This window comes from Dipodomys ordii, unplaced genomic scaffold (assembly GCF_000151885.1).
Source record: "Dipodomys ordii isolate 6190 unplaced genomic scaffold, Dord_2.0 Scaffold7, whole genome shotgun sequence".
Lineage (NCBI taxonomy): Eukaryota > Metazoa > Chordata > Mammalia > Rodentia > Heteromyidae > Dipodomys > Dipodomys ordii.
In genome coordinates this window covers 16,422,853-16,440,143 of record NW_012267223.1, presented here as the reverse complement: position 1 = coordinate 16,440,143, position 17,291 = coordinate 16,422,853, and positions in this window count along the sequence as shown.

The window sequence follows — 17,291 nt, the reverse complement described above, 5'->3', positions numbered from 1 at the left end:
AAAAAAAAATACACATGTCAGAATCTTCTTGTACAACTAATAAAACATGGAACAAAAAGAAAATTTCCACTGTTAAGAAATCTCTGAAATTATAAATATCTATGCTGTCCCTTCCCACAGGATTAACTTTCAACATTCAATATGCATTTCCTGATGTTTTATCTTGCATGTGTAAATACATAGATATCCAAAAATGAGATCTTACTATATTTTTTTATTGGGTAATCTGACTTGCTGTGGACTATATACCTTAGACATCTTTGCAGATCCTCAAAAAATAACTGCATATCATCTTTCAGCACTCAGTTATTCTGCATTTCATTTGTGTTCCATGGTTTAGGTAATCAACTCTCTGTCAAAAGACATGGAACCTGTTGGGTGCTGGTGGCTCATAGCCACACCAGCAGGCTGTGATTGGAGGATCACCATTGGAAATCAGTCCAGTCTGGAAAGTCTGTAAGACTCTCATTTCCAATTAACCTGTAAAAAGCAGGAAGTGGAGGTATGACTTCAGTGGCAGAATGCTAGACTTGAGCAAAAAAGCTAAGAGACAGAGCCCAGGCCCTGACTTCAAGCACCAGTATTAGCACATGTATATTTGTACACACACACACACACACACACACACACACACACAAACGTTTTGCATGTTTTACTCTGAATCAGTGCTGTAGCAAATAACTTTATAGATACGTCTTCTTGAATCTTTTTTTTGTCAGTTGTGGGGCTTGAACTCTGGGCTTGGGCCCTATACCTGCACTCTTCACCTCAAGGAGAGTGCTGTACTGCTTGAGCCACAGCGCCACTTCTGGTTTTCTAGTGATTAATTGGAGATAAGAGTCTCATGGATTTTTCTGCCTAGGCTGGCTTTGAACCATGATCCTCAGATTTCAGCCTCCTCAGTAGCTAGGATTACAGGAGTGAGCCCTGGTGCCCGGCTTCTTGAATCTTTTAGGTGTATCTATAGGAAACATTGGGAGGTGGAATTACAGGGACAAAGAATAATCATGCTAAACTAATTTTGTTGCATATTGCCCATTAGTCTTCTCGAATTATAGTAACTGCTACTTCTATGAGCGATAGTCACATACTTTTTGAATGCTTACTGTGTTCTAGATAAATATGACTTTATTTCTGCTTTGAGGGGGCTAATATGCTAGTAAGTACTTTGTTTACATAGACCAAGATTTCCTATTTATTTAACAAGCATTTACAAATGCATACCATGCACCAGACACTATTTTAAGGTGCTTAAAATATCAACTCATTTAAACCTCACAACAACCCTATGAGTCAGTGTTATTATCATTTCCATTTTTCAAATAAAGGAGCTAAAGGAAAGAAGTTAAGTAACTTGCTCAAGTTCACATAAATGACTCTGTGGCAGTGCTGGCTTCAGAATCCTTGCTCTTATTCTGGTGATGTGGTCCTCTTGGCGCAACAGGTAATAACGCTCCCAGTGCTGAGATAATAAACCCTGTATTTGATATGGGAGTTAGTAGGATAAAGGCTTAGTGTCTCCCTTTTAGGGCTAGGACTGCAAAGGGTTCTTCTGGCCCAGCGAAGGCAGCTGAGAATAGATTGAAAAATAAGCATCAGAGAACTTCTTAGAATCTCTCATGATAAGGCTATCATTGGAGGTGACCTAGGAATAGATAAAGCAGCCCAGGTTTATTCCTTAGGATAGTGAGTGAGGCATTGATTGTGAAGAAGGTAGGGCCTGGTGTGTGTGTGTGTGTGTGTGTGCAAAAGAGAGATGGAAAATTTTAGCTTGAAGAAAGGTCTATAGGCCAGGGTTCAGTATGAGCTGGGTTTAGAGGTGTGAACCACAGCACCCAGCTAGGCTCATATTGATAGTAGTATTTCATGTGCATAAAGAGAGGAAGGACCTGCTTGTGAAGGTATAAAGAACGATGTCTTTTTGGATGTGTGTGAGATTAGGGTTTTAATTCAGGGCCTTGTGATCGTTAGGCAGGTGCTCTTCCAATTAGGGTCTTGCTCCTGGGCATTTTTGAGAGATTTTTTTTTTGGAGCCTTTGACTGTACAATGATGTTAGAACCACTCTTGTAAGTGGCATCTTACTTTTCTTTTCCCTCCCTCCCTTTCTTCCTTCCTCCCTCCCTCCCTTCCTTCCTTCCTTCCTTCCTTCCTTCCTTCCTTCCTCCCTTTCTTCCCTCCTTCCTTCCTCCCTCCTTCCCTCCCTCCCTCCTTTCTTTCTTTCTTTCTTTTCTTATCTTTCTTGTGGGGCTTGAACTCAGGGCCTGGGCACTGTGCCTGAGCCTCTGTATGCTCAATGCTAGCACTCTACTACTTGAGCCACCCTGCCACTTCTGGCTTTTTCTTAGTAGTTTAGTGGAGATAAAAGAGTCTCACAGACTTTTCTTCCTGGGCTGACTTCCAACCGCAATCCTCAGATCTTAGCCTCCTGAGTGGCTAAGATTACAGGTGTGAGCCACTGGTACCTGGATGGGTTACTCTCTTCATTTATTTTTTAAAAATGTGTACTGGGGATTGAACCCAGGGCTTTGTGCTTGCTGGAAAAGTGCTCTACCACTTGTATCACACCACCAGCCCACCTTCTTTCATTCTTAGCTACTGTAGGAGAAGAGTCACAGTTGCTAAGAAAGGAATTCTAGCCTTGGTGACACTGAAGATTTCTTCATGAACAAGGCAACCAGTGGGGCCACGATGGTGCCCACTACTCTAAAGAGCAATACCTTTAAGTATGGCTGACATGTTCTTTGGGAAGGCATCTTGTAAGACAATGAGAATTCACTGGAGGGAGAAAGGGCCATTTAGGCTTTAGCAATGGGGAGGTAAGAATGAGCACAGGCCAGGGACATCACCAACTTATATGTCATAACTGGGACTGTGCCGATGTCATCCTTCACTGAGCCAGTCAGCATCATCGGCTCCAAAATTGCTGGACCAAACGCTGCTGTGCATGTCTGTGATTTGTGACAGAAATCATGAACTGCTACATTAACTTCTTCGCTTCCCATTTATGTTTGTGTGAAGTTCAAAGAAGGAAAGACAGGCTAAACTCTCTCTGAGATGCTCAATAACTATCCCAGTATCAGAGGAAGTCATATTTGCTTTGTACCTTTAAAGATCTGCTCCTTGGTGTCTGATCTTGATGGAGAAAGATACCTGGCCTTAACCAACTCTTCTGCATTCCATCTTTGAAGTTGCTCAAGGGAGCCAGCTCATTAATAGGTTTAATTGAGGTTCATGAAAAGTCTAGGCGTGGAGAACTCTTTATTTGAATGCAGTAGCTATGCTAATTTAAGATACACTTAGTGATCACATATACAATTCCATAAATGTGGCTCTCACCAGCTTGCAGACAGTTTTAATTAACTATTGAAGATGGTTCCACTCTTGTGGAATTATTCAAGATTAAGATTGAGGACAGTCAACGGGATGAAAAATGCCAGGAAATGTCGATATTTTTGTGTTGTAGACTTTTTTAAATTGCTGTAACAAAAGACCTGAGACTGTTGATTATTTACAAACAACAATTTTTACTTTTTCACAGTTCTGCAGGGGGGAACGTTCAAGATCAAGGTAATGGAAGATTTCATGTTGGTCCATTCCTTTTAGACAGCACTTACCCTCAGGGTATTAATCTTATTCAGTAGGACTCTGCCTTCATGATCTCATCACCATCCTATAGTTTTCTTTAAGCCATCACTTCAAAGGGGCTAGGATTTTTAAAATAAAACTTCTTTTTCAGGGGACCACAAATATTCAGATAGTAGTATACATGAAAATGATCAGATATACACAGAGGTGAGAATACAAATGAGAAAAACTTCAAAGGGTTCATGTAAAGAATTATTTGCACAATTATTATTTACATAGCCTTTTACCAAGTAATGAGATTTAAAAAACATATTGTAAGCTGGGTGCTCACCCCTGTCATCCTAGCTACTCAGGAGGCTAAGATCTGAGGATCAAAGTTTGAAGCTAGCATGGGTAGGAAAGTCTGTGAGACTCTTACTGCCAATTGACCACTAAAAAGCTGGACGTGAAGCTGTGGCTCAAGTGGTAGAGTGCTAGCCCTGAACATAAAAGCTCAGGGACAGTGCCCAGGCTCTGAAATCAAGCCTCAGGACTGGCACACATACAAAATTACTATATATATATATTTTTTTTCTTTTTTCAGGAAGAAGTCATTGACTACCAACTACAGGTCACATACTGTCCTAAGGATGACAGATCATGAGGTGAACAGGATAGAATGACCCTGCCTTTAGGAAGATCATGGTTTAGTGGAGAAAGAGTCCATAGGTATAGCTATTTGAGAGAATACAAAGTACTATGACTGTTGAGAACAGAAGATCGTGGCGAACAGACTTTACAAGAGCCGCGACAGGTGAGTGAAGGAAGTACTGAATGTGTTGAGGAAACCTATAGGTGGAGTTTGAGGGAAAGAACCAGAGGAGAGAGGGAACAGAGTATTTGGAGGGCATACGAGCAAGAGGAAGGTGGTATGGATATGGATTTAATGTTTATGTCCCTCCCAGTTTATAAAACTGAAAGCCTAAACTCCAATCTGATAATGAGGCTTTGGAAAGTGATTAGGTCAAGGGGGTAGAACCTTAATGAGTAGGATTAGCCGCTTTATGAAAAGACACAAGGAACTTAGCAGGATGGCCCGTGTCTGTAATCTCAGCTTCTTGGAAGGTAGAGATCGGGTGGATTAAGGTTTAATGACAGCTCTGGTGAAGAGGCAGCAAGACTCCTTTTCATTCAACAAGCTAGGTATGGTGGTGTGTAACTGTTGATCCCAGAGGAATTGGAGGCTCAGATAGGAGGATCCTGTCTGATGCTGGTCCTGGGCAAAAATGCAAGACCTTACCCCCAAAATAGCTAAAGAAAAAGAAGAAGATGCAAGAGAGCTTGCTTCTTCCCTGCTTTCACTCTTCAGTGAAGATATAATGAAGAGATAGGCATCCACAAACCAGAAATCGGACCTTGGCATAACCTCCATCTTGAGCTTTTCGCCTCCAGAGCTGGTGGAAATAAACTCGTTGCTTATGCTACTTGGTCACTCTGGTGTTTAAAGATAGCTTCCCAAAGCTACTAAGACAGAACTTTTGAAGCTGAAAGGGATTTAAGTATAAGTGTAAGGGTGAAGAAAAGAAAGGGAGACATAAAGAGATGGCCTGGATTACTTTTCCCTTTCAGGACATGATTGTGCTTAAGCCAAAAGGTTCACTTTGGATCCAATCAATCAGTGACTGCTTGAACCCCTTCCTTCAAAAAAAAAATATCTGGCTATCTCTTTGGAGTAGAGAAATCTATGAGTGAGGTTAATTTAATTAGAAAGGAAAGTTAGGTCTATAAACCCGTCTCCCATTTTTACTCATTTAAAAAACGGTACGCTTGCAGGCATTTTTATCCCATATCTGATTTTATTTCCTTTTCTCTGCTTGTTTTTCTCATTTTCTCTTCAGAGAGATAATCATTGACATAAGTTTATGAAATACTTTGGGAAAAATGATCTCCATGAACTTTAGTCTTCCTATCCATGAACATTGTATGCTTCTTTTAAACAAAAGTTTATTGTAAAGGTGATGTGCAGAGGGGTTACAGATACATAAGTCAGGCAATGAGTACATTTCTTTTTGAATAGTGTCACCCTGTTTCTCATTTTCTCCCATTTTCCCCTCTCAATGTATGCTTCTTTATTAGATAATTCATAAACTTATTTCATACTTGTTTATTCAGTCATATGCAATGTTTCCACTATGAGTGATATATTTTTTCAATTATGATTTCTTACTAGTTATGTTGTTATAAAGGAAACCTACTGATTTAAAAACTTTGACTTTTGTGGGTGATACGCTTGAAGAATTCTCTTATTAGTTAGGCAACCTATTATGTAGGGCAGTCTGCAAATAAGTCTTTCTTTTTGATTCTTATGTGTTCCATTTATTTCTCCTTACAGATTCATTAAGGCCAGCTTTACAATGCCAAATAAGAAAGGTGATGGTGGGTGATTTGTTCTTCACTATAAACTTCACTATTAACATCTCTAAGGTTTTTGTTAGCAATTACAACACTGGTTGTAGATTTTTCAGTTGAAAGTACCTTATCAGCTTGAGAAAGTTCTCTTCGACTCCTAGTTTGTGAAAGTCTTCATTTTGAATTTTGAAACTCCACGAGAGCATGGATTTTTGTGTGCTTTGTTTCTAGGTATTTGGTCATGATTACTTTAAAAAGCCTGATTGATATGTTAATCATTAATGTGTCTGTTGGCAGTCTGACCACACATACATGGGGGTTACAGCTGGACTCCTCTTCCCTTATAGAGGTCACAGATTACAGAATTACTTATGATTCTTTCATCTGTTTATTTATTTATTTATTTTTAAATTTAATTTTATTTTATTTGTGAACATACTGTACAGAGGGGTTACAATTGCATGGGTAGGATAATGCGTACATTTCTTACCAAGCATTGCAGCCTCCTCCTTTGTTTACCCTTCACATCACTTCCCAGCCTCATCTGTTTATTAATTCAACATGTACACTTAACTGTCTAGTATGTGTCAAGTGTTATGATAGGTGTTAGCAAGCCAAAGATGAAAAAGAACCAGTCATTTCCATAATTCATACTAATAATCACGGAGTCATATTACTAGAAGTTCTTGGACTGGCTCTGATCCAACCTCTGTACTTCACAGAGGAGGACTTTGGGAAACTCAGAAGGCAGATATAACCAGCTTATGATTTGTCTAATTCAGAGGATCCAGACAACTCTGAGACATGAGATGTCAGGAGGGGAGAACCATAAAAGACTGATGAAAATTATTTCTGTAGTTTGGGGGAGGGGGTGGTATCCTATTCCTTAAATTAAAAAACAACAACACATAAAACCTTGTTACTTAGGAAAACCTGATGGGGTTTTGCTTATGAAAAGTAAGACTTGAGGCGTAAGTATGGATTTGGGAAGTTGGGAGAAAGGAATGGAATTTGCTATTAGCAGGACTTTTCAGATTTTCTTTATGGATTTGGGATCTGGTACTGAAGGCCATGAGAACCTGGTTTCTCTAAAGATAATTTCTGAGTTTTAGCAACAGCGATACCAGGTGATATCAAATAAAGGAGGAGGGGCTTTGTGTCAGAAATCATGTGACTAGAGGAGGGCATGGTGTGGAAATGAGTAATTCCTCCTTCCTAATAGAGCAGAGGAAAGTTGGCTCTATCTCACTGTTTGTATCATACAGTCTGGTCCCCACATATGGACCATGACCCATGTTTGTGCCAGCAATTACTAGCTACTGTTGTTATTGTTAAAAACTGCTATGGGTAAACCATTGTCACTTGGCTCCACATCTACTCTGAAGCTGAAACTCCTTGATGATTTTGTTTGCCACCCGGCTGGCTGTTAGGCTCTGCCATCAGGGGGCGCTAGAGGGAGTCTGCAAAACCAGAGCATCTGGTCTCTGAGCGTCACTCTAAGCCAATGTGTCTTGGCTCTGGCAGCAGCTGCATCTGCTTTGCAGTCCCTCCACTATTACCGAACCTGTGCCCTCAGGTTGGATGCATGGCATCATCCAACCATCACTGTCTCCATAAAGCTCAGTTTCAGCTCTGTGGAACACTTCCTTCTTCCAGCTTTTAAATACTATTCTAATGAAGGAGATTTGTTCTGCCAGCCTTAAGGTGTTAGGGCTCTTCCTTCTGTCAATAGTTCTGTAAGAATCTTAGAATTCTATTTTGTTATTTCTAGTAACCTCGTTAGCAGTTCTTCACAGCAAATCCTCTCTTGTAACAAATAATGAGTGTGGTTTTTGTCTTCTGACTGGACCCTGTGTGACACATTAGCAATCTCTTAAGAATTCAGGCTTGGTTCTGGCTAGAGTTGTGGACCCTCTGGGAGCGGGGCAGAATGTCCTTCAAGCCTTCTTCTACTCAAGGCTTGTTTTGCACTGCTGTGGAAATCCTGGGTCAGGCATTCTATCCTAGTCTATTTTTCTTTACTGTAATGAAATACATGAGGCGTACTAACTTTATAAAGAGAAAAGATTCATTTAGCTCACAGTTTGCAAGGTGAAGTGTCAAACCACCAGATGCAGGGTGTGGTGAGGGCTTCATGGTGGTGGAGTCCTTATGAGAGGAAGGATCAGATCTGGAAACAGGAAAGTACAGAGACTGGAGTCCTCCTATCCCTCCAGAGGGCACCCCAACTGATCTAAAGCTCTCTTACTAGGCTCTACCTCTTCAAAGTTCTCCTACACCCTAATACTATCATCCTGGGGAGCATCCTTTAGCATGTGGATATTGTGGAGGGAGAGGTGATACACGTGAAGAATATCTAAACCAAAGCATAGGACAAACGAAACCCATGTCTGTGTACTCTCTGCCTGCTTGTCCTCTGCAGCAGGTGCAAGCTGCAAGGATCTGTGAGTGTGTGTGCGTGCGTGCGTGTGTGTGTGTGTAAATTGGGGGTACTCTCTGCCCTTCATGTCAGAAAACTGCTATCGCTCTCCCCCCCTTCTCAGTCGTGGGGCTTGAGCTCTGGTGTGGGTGCTATCCCTGAGCTCTTCAGCTCAAGGCTAGCACTCTACCCCTTTGAGCCACAACACCACTTCCTGTTTTCTGGTGGTTAATTGGAGCTAAGAGTCTCATGGACTTTCCTGCCCAGGCTGGCTTTGAACAGCGATCTCAGTGGTTCAACTCAGATCTCAGCCTCCTGAGTAGCTAGGATTCTCATTCTCTCTCTCTCTCTCCCTCTCTCTCTCTTACTCTCTCTCACTCGCTATCTCTTTATCCTGTGCTGTGTGGGCACACGTTCACCAATTCACAGATACACTGCAATTTCTGGGAAAATCCTCTGCTGTTTTACTTTCCCTTTCCTCTGCATTCCTTGCATTAGCTATAGGAAAGTCAGTATGCTTTCCTTCACGTGCTTTATTGTCCACTCTTTCTGGTCTCCTACCTGTAGGCCTTTTTATCTTGCCCCTGGGAGAAGGAGAAAAATCATTCTTCCAGTCTATGCATATTTCTCCAGGGATTAGTCAGACCCGTCCCCTGTCCACTGTATCTCTTGGTTTGGAACCTGCCTCTTCCTCTCTTTCTAAAGATTCTTTATGCAGTGTGTGATCTCAAAATGACCAGTTGGCTACAGATAAACATGCCATGTGTCAATCTGCTTTTAGCATACTATGTTCCTCTTGGTGGGTTAACAAGACAGAAAGTAAAAAGGAAGATGGTATAAACGTAAGAACGACATGAATCCATCGTACAGACCTGATGCTGGGGATTTCATCTCACGATGACAAAGCCCCCAAGGAGAAGGTAGAGTCAACTCCCTTCAGCTCAATAGCCAAGGCCCCACTCCATTCCACCCGCAATGCACCTAGCTCAGCCTCTTTCCCACAGTAGCCTTTCTGCCCCAGATGCTAATTGCATTTAACTAATCCACCAGCAAAATGTCCACACAGAATTCCATTTTAATTAGCATACCACACTCTTTGTGCAAATTCGCTCTCAGAGGAGTCCCATTGCAGCTGCATGCAGACGCTAATGACAGGGCCCCTTGATGTTTTCCCGATAGCTTTCAGCTGCAAAAGCACTTAGGCAGAATGCCATGAGCATCCTGCCCAACTGTATTACTGGGGAACACCTGATTGGCTAGAAGTTGATCTTCCTGTAACTTTTCTGAGTTTCTTTACATTTCCTCTCGAACCCCAAATGTACTGTTTCTTATTAGGATGCCATGAAGGGTAGCAGTGTCTAGGAGGAAAGAAGAATTAGGCTTTGGACTATTTTCTTCCCTCTGTGCCATGAAATTTCAATGTTGAAAGGGATTTTACAATTGTTGCCCTCAGCTAGTTCTTTGTGTAATGGAGAAAACCATGCTGCACATTCTTTTTAGCTTGAGCTGGGCCTAGATCTTTACTCTGTAGTTTTGGTTTTTAATGATAGACACACAGAATTAAGAAACACCCATCTCTAGACTAGATCCGGGTTTTTTACCCTTGTGGGCAGGGTGGGATGAACAGAATTGCTGCTTCTCAAAGCTCTGTCATTATGCTCTCCAATTCGTATGTTGAAATTCTTGCTGTATTAGAAGTGACTGAATTTGGAGATAGGGCTCTTGAGGTGGGGTTAAGGTAGAATGAAGTCATAGGGGCATGTACCCTAATTTGATATTTCTGTCTTCATTAGAAGAGGAGTTTAGGATGTAGATAGGCAAACTATCATGGGTACATACCAAAGAAGACATCTGTCTACATACTAAGGAGGCAAGCCCTCAGTGGAAGCACACCAGGCCAACACCTTAATTTCAGGCTGTGGATAAGAGGTGGGGAATATCCAGCCTGGGGCTGTGTCAGGTCCAAGTAATCATTTGGTACTTGTACTTGATGGGACTTCACGTGGGCTTCTCATTGGTTCTGGCCTTCCCCTCATCTGCCTATACTGACAATTTTGTATGTCCAGCAAGTGCAAGACCCTAAGTTCAACTCTCAGTACCATGCAAACAAACAAACAAGCAAACCTTATCTCTAGTACGCTAGAATGTGACCTGGTTTCAAAATAGGGTCATTGCAGATTTAATGGGAGATGAGGTTACATTGGAGTAGGATGGTCTCCTAATCCATCCTGACTGGTATCCCATAAAAATGGGAAGTTTGGGGCTGGGAATGTGGCTTAGTGGTGGAGTGCTTGCCTCGCATGCCTGAAGCCCTGGGTTCGATTCCTCAGCACCACATAAACAGAAAAAGCTGGAAGTGGGGCTGTGGCTAAAGTGGTAGAGTGCTAGCCTTGAGTACAAGAGAGGTTCAGGGGCAGTGCCCAGGCCCCAGGACTGAGTTCAAGCCCTAGGACTGCCAAAAAAAGGAAGTTCAGACACAGACACATGCAAAGACAATGCTGTCAGAGATCATAAAGGTGTGGGTCAACATGTGCCAGAGATTGCCAGCAAACTACCGAAAGTTAGGTAGGGGTAGTGAGTGACTGTCTCATAGGCTTCATGTAGTAGTTTAATTGCATTCCTTCCCCCACTGTGAGCTGAATCATTTTGCTCTAATATGCACACTTGTATTAAATTTTATTAGCTTACACTAGTTGTACAGAGTGGATTTCACTGTTTCATTTCCACACATGTTTACAATATATTCCAAACCAAGTCACACACCTTCCCCTGTCTCTCAATATTCTTTATCTATAAATGTGACCTTCTTTGATTTGGTTTTGATCTGGTTATCACATATTACTGGTTCCTTCATTTAATCATGAGTGAAATAATTTTTTTTAAACATGTGTTTAAATTTATCTGCATGAAGTTCTGATTTTGGAGAAAATAGTCTTTCACAGTTCCTGATCACCAATTCTCCCACATATTTACTTAATTCACAGATTTTAATATTTTCTTTTCTGCTTTTAAATAGATATTTTCCCTTGAACAGTAGCCACAGACTCTGAAAGGTAGGAGAGAGAAGATGGAGGAAGGTTAGGTAGTAAGTATCAAAGCACAATTATTACAGGAGGAACGAGCCTCAGTGTTCTAGAGCATCTGGATAACATAATCTAGTTATGACATATTTTGATACTTCAAGCTCTGCTTGAAAAGGGCAGAGCTTGCAGGTCCTCATCATAGATAGATGATAAACATTTGAAGACATTCAAATGTTTTACCCCAATTTTATCATTACATGTTACAGAGATGTACAACCATCAAAGGTGACATTCCAAGGGATCAGAGACAGGTCTGTGTGAAATTGAGGAACATGAAAACTTGTGGGTGTGTGGCTTCTCAAACATTCAACAGGCTCCTGCTAGAAGAAGAGAATGAGGCCACTCCCTGCTTCTTGTAACAGCCGTCAGTCATAGGAAGACAAATTTTAGGTCAAAAGGAAAATGAACTTGCTAGTCATCAGAGTTATCCAGGACCAAATAGATTGCTTTGGGAATAATGCGGTTTTTGGCTGGGGCATGTGTACGGGGAGGGGGGGGTCTACCCTTTTGGCAGGATGCTGGAGAGAACAGATTGAAAGTTTTAGGTTGCTTCTAGTTCCGAGCATCCGTAATTCAGATACAAAGACAGAGGTAAATATCCTTTCCCCTGTCTCTTTTCTTGTCTCCATTTCTACCATTCTCTTAGCTAAAAAACAAGTATCCCCAAGTCCCTTTTCAAGTTCTGTTCACATTTATCCTTCAACCTACATGTGTCCTCTTTGTTTTTGGTGGGGGGAGATCTGGCTTGCTCATTGTTAGCTCTGTGTCCCCTGGCTGCCCACCAGACCAGAGCCAGATGGAGCATCTAGAATTTGTCCTCTGGGCCTGGGGACTTCTAGTGCAGCAGGCTGCCTGTGAGTGACAAAGCTGTCACTGGTAAATGGCTACGAGACAGTGTGGATGGGGTGTTACTGCCACCTGACACCCTGTCTAGGACGGTAATCTAGTAAGAACTCGAGACTATAATTAATGCCATACGCATATTGTCTAATGTCATAATAAATCTGCCTTTGATGGCTTCTCATGGGCATTTTCTGACTCTTGGTGCTAAGCTTCATGAGTCCCCGTCATCATTTTCTAGGCATGTCATCATTTCTCAGGCTACAAATTTGCAAGAGGAGAGAGACACCTATTAGCACAGAGCCGGTTAAGGTTAGACCAGCAACTTCATTATATAGCACGCCTCTTGAAGGCTGGTAATTATGCAGTTAAAAAATTGCCAAAGGCAGTTCCTTGACATAGATGGATAGTTGCAGTCCACAAAAATTGTTGATATATTTTTGTTTGGCCTTTAAAAAAAAGATTGAAAAATTAGACTGGATGTGATGGTGCAGGTCTATAATCCCAGCCCTTGGGAGGTTGAAGCAGGAGGATCAAGGCTAGCCTCAGCTGTATAGAGAGTTCAAGCTCAGCCTGGTTTATGTGGCATTTAAATGCCTGAAACATATGGGCACAGCAGGGGTTTACCTTGGGTCTGGAGAAATGTTAACCAGGCAGATAGAAGGTCACTTTTGTTGCAGTAGAAGGGAAACTCTTGATTTTTTTTTTTTTTTTTTTGTGTGTGGGAATCTTTATCCTTCTCAGATGCTACTGTCACAGGTCATGTTGTGGATTCAAAGGTGATCCAGACTTGAGGACTTGATGGGGCAGCTGGTCCTGAGTCTTCACTTAGGTAAGGGTAGGGGTTTGTTACCAAGGCTCTGGCCTGTAAGCCCTGAGCCCTGGATTGTAGCATGAACTTCAGGCCCTAGAGAGCATTAGATCAAGCAGGAAGACAGCAAGTCTGTGGGCCGCCAGCCATCTCTCCTCATCGCTGGAGGGAGAGATCTTTTCACCTAAGAACTTCCACCATATGAGCCAGGGGTTCCAGAGCCACTGCCAGCCTGGCTGAGCTAAGTGACAAATAGGGAATCAAACTTCATTCACTCTCTAATTTCCCTCTCCTCCTGCCCTCAATTCCTGTCTGGGAGCCCTAGCCCAGGGCTATCCCACTCAATTTACTATTGACTTCATCATTATCATTTACCTCATCATTGCTATTCACTTCTGGCATTATCCCTTAGTTACAACTAGGAGGCGTGGCTGTTTCCTCTTCTAGGAGATGGGTGGTGAGTGTATCTCTTTGTAGGACTTCTGGCTAATGTATCACTGCTAGCTCCAAGGGCATTCACAAATTCTCTTATTTTTCAGATGAGTTTGTAACATTCATAAATTATGTACCCCCAAGACTATTATCTTCATACCTTAGGAAGGCCATCCCAAGTGAAGTATGATGTCATCTTTGTTTTCTTTGCAGTTTATATATTTATCTTTTTGGAGAGGTTGTGATTCTGAAAATGTCGGAGTAAATGCGATTTTTGGTTAACTGTCTCATTTCACCACTCACTGAAGTTTTAGATTAAACTTCTCTCTGGTGGTCATTTAGAAAGTGCTCCTGAGCTGGGAAGTTGACTCAGTGGTAGAATGCTTGCCAACCATGCATGAGGCCCTGGGTTCAATTTCTCAGCACCACATAAGCAGAAAAAAAGCCAGAAATGGCACTGTGGCTCAAGTGGTAGGGCACTAGCCTTGAGCTGAAGAGCTGAGGGACAGTGCCCAGGCCCAGAGTTCAAGCCCCACAACCAACCAAAAAAAATAAAAGTGTTCCTAATGACCTCCTGCTCTTACATTTCACTGTTCAGTAGTGAATGATCTGTAAGTCAACTCTTAATTTGCTAGAGCTTGATATTTTCCATGTAAAAATGTTCTAAGACAAAACAGAGTTTTACAATGTCAGGATTTCTATTTGATTAGATTAGATGCATGCCTCTCAAATGTTCTTTGATAAAAGTGGTGACCAGTGGGTGTCAGGAAACCTTGGCTTTAGGCCTGACATGGCAACTGCCTTGGAATAGAATCAGCATTTGCAGAAAGTTGACATCCATCTTCATACTCATGCTCTTGGTCTAGGGAAGCCATCACTAACAGATAAAGATAAGATTTCCAGCCAGGCTCACCCCAAGCCTCAGAATTCTTTCTAAGATGTCTTTCTAGTCAGCCCCTCCCTCTGTAATTCATAAGTTACTAGAGATGAAAAGTACTTCAAGTAGGTCTCCCTTGTCAACAGTTCTATGGTGGTGTATGTGTATAATCAATGTGTATAATCTTGGGCATAGATGAAATTATAGAATCATTTTTGTTTCTAGCTGAAGAATTCCCAATTTTTCCATGTCACAACTCTGATTGGGTGGATCTTGATGGAATTCTCTGGTGTTTTAGGACCTTGCATTCTGGGGCTGTACAAGAAGTTAGGATACAGTGTGGCAGAGGCTGGGAGCACTAATATGGACATGGTGAGTATATTCAGTGAGGGGGCTGAGCGCTGTGGTGTTCACTGTTGAAATGGCTATGAAGTAGCCCAGCTTCTTAGAACAGGTGTTAGAATTTGCTTCCCAGTCTAGGGCAGGAAAGTGTCTGGGAAACAGACAACAGATTTGCAAGAGAATAAGATATCTCACTTTATGGCCATTCACAGTCAGGTCCTGGTTGGTGACTTTAGGAAATGAGAAAGGGGACTTGGAGATGTAAGACAAGAATCCAGTCCCAGCCTCATTCAAGGGTGGCTTGAGTGAGGGCTAGAGTGGAATGTGTAATCATAGATGAATGCAAGAACTCTGATCTGACCTTCAGATCTGACCTTCAGTGCATTCAGTACCAGGTCAGCAACATTGCTACTGAATTCCAAGGGAAGGTCTGGTGCTGGGCACTGGTGGCACATGCCTGTAATCCCAGCTACTCAGGAGGCTGAGATCTGAGGATCACAGTTCAAAGCCAGCCCAGGCAGGAAAGTCTGTGAGATTCTTATCTCCAATTAATCATCAGAAAACCAAAAGTGGAGCTGCAGCTCAAAGTAGTAGAGTGCTAGCCTTGTGCAAAAGAGGTCAGGCCCAGGCCCTAAGTTCAAGCCCCATGACCACCACCACCATCACCACCACCAACAAATCAAAGGAGAGATCCAGTATAGCAGGAGCTGTGTCAAACTTTGGCAAGTGTTTTGATTTCATAGCGCTCCTGTCTTGAAATTGTGTGCACATTTAACCAGGGACCTTTCAAACACATCCTGCACTGAATGCAACTTGCTCAAAGTCAGAATTAATAAAGCATCCAGAGTTTGGGGCACAGGTGTCTTTCAAAGGCTATTTCAGAGCTGCCAGCAACCTGAGAGCATGTAACTCTTATAAAGCTTGTGGGGGGAAAAATCCTTTGATTGAATTGTGTGAAGATTGAGTCCAATAGCAAGTCTTGATTATGGGTTTCTTCTTCCGGCTGTCTGTTGATGGGCTCTAGCGAGTGAGTTCAATTAAAGTCCTAGTGCGGGAGATGGAGCTGTCCGGAAAACCTAAGTAGTCTGACATGCTCTTTCATAACCATAGCCACTTAACAAGAGGAGACTGTAACCTGCTTCCTGGTCTCGGAACATAGCCAGGCTTAGGAATAGGGTATTTCTTCCTTATGTTTGTACTCAGTGTTATACTATCCATTTTGTACTTCGATTTGCACCAGGTCTCAGAGCTACTGTGCTCATTTGCTAGTGCAGTAAATCTGAATCCTAGTTTCATATAAAAAACCACTGGAGGGCCAGGTGCTGGTGGCTTACACCTGTAATCATAGCTACTCAGAAGGCTTGAGATCTGAGGATAATGGTTTGAAGCCAGCCTAGACAGACAAATCTGTGAGACTCTTATTTCTAACTTCTCCAATTAACCAGCAAAAAGCTGAAAATGGAGCCATGGCTCAAGTGGTAGAGTGCCGGCTTTGATTGGAAAAAGCTAAGTGGGAGAATATGAGGCCTAGTTGAAGCCTCAGTACAACGCCCCCCAAAAAAATCACCGAAAGAATTTTTAAAAATAATCCTATAAAGGATTGGGCATGAAGCTCAGTGGTAGGTCACTTGCCTTGCATGTACCAAATCCTAGGTTTCATCTCTACTGTTGCAAAAGTGAACAAACAAAAATCCCCCCAAACCCACACACAAAACAATAATCTCTCAGGTTTTCCTAAAATCCTCAAAACAATCCTATGTCTGGACCAATGCCAGGGATTCTGATAGAACTGTCTGTGATGGGATCTGGACATTAGGATTTTAGTTTCATGTGTACTAGGGTTGAAAGCCTCATAAAGAATCTCTGGATTAGTTTTGAGGCTCTGAAATCAGTGGTTCTGATTGGTTCCGACAATGACTAGGGTAGTAATGAGAAATGCAAGGAATTATAATTAAATTAAATTGTAGCTCCTACACTCTGATGGCCTCATTGAAACAGGACCAAACTCCTTCACATATTCAGCTCCATTTCTCCCACCAGTAGGCTGAGTGGTAGGAATAGAGGCTGTAGATGTAAACCATCCTATCCCAAGCTCCAGAGGAATCTCTGAGAATATAGCTGGTTTATCCCCATCTCTCATTGTTCCAAACCAGTATTCAATTACCTTTAGTTTTTACACTGTTGAGAAAGATCTACATACTAAAAAAAAAAAAAAAAGCATACTTCCCCAGTATGTCGATAGAGATCTTTATCATGTGACCACTACTCAGTCACTTCCAGTACATTCCAAGTTTTCCTGTGCCCTTTGCTATCTGGAAACGACCACTTTTTTGATGAGAAAGAAACCACTGTCATTTGAATTGGATTTCACAAACAAGGTTTTGTTTCCTCTGGCTGCTTCTAAGCCCCTCCCCTTCCCTCCCCTCCCTTTCCCCCCCTTTTTATCCCCTTCCCTCCCCTCCCCTTCTTTTCCCTTTTCTTTATTTTCTCCTTCCCCTTTCTTTCCCCTCCCT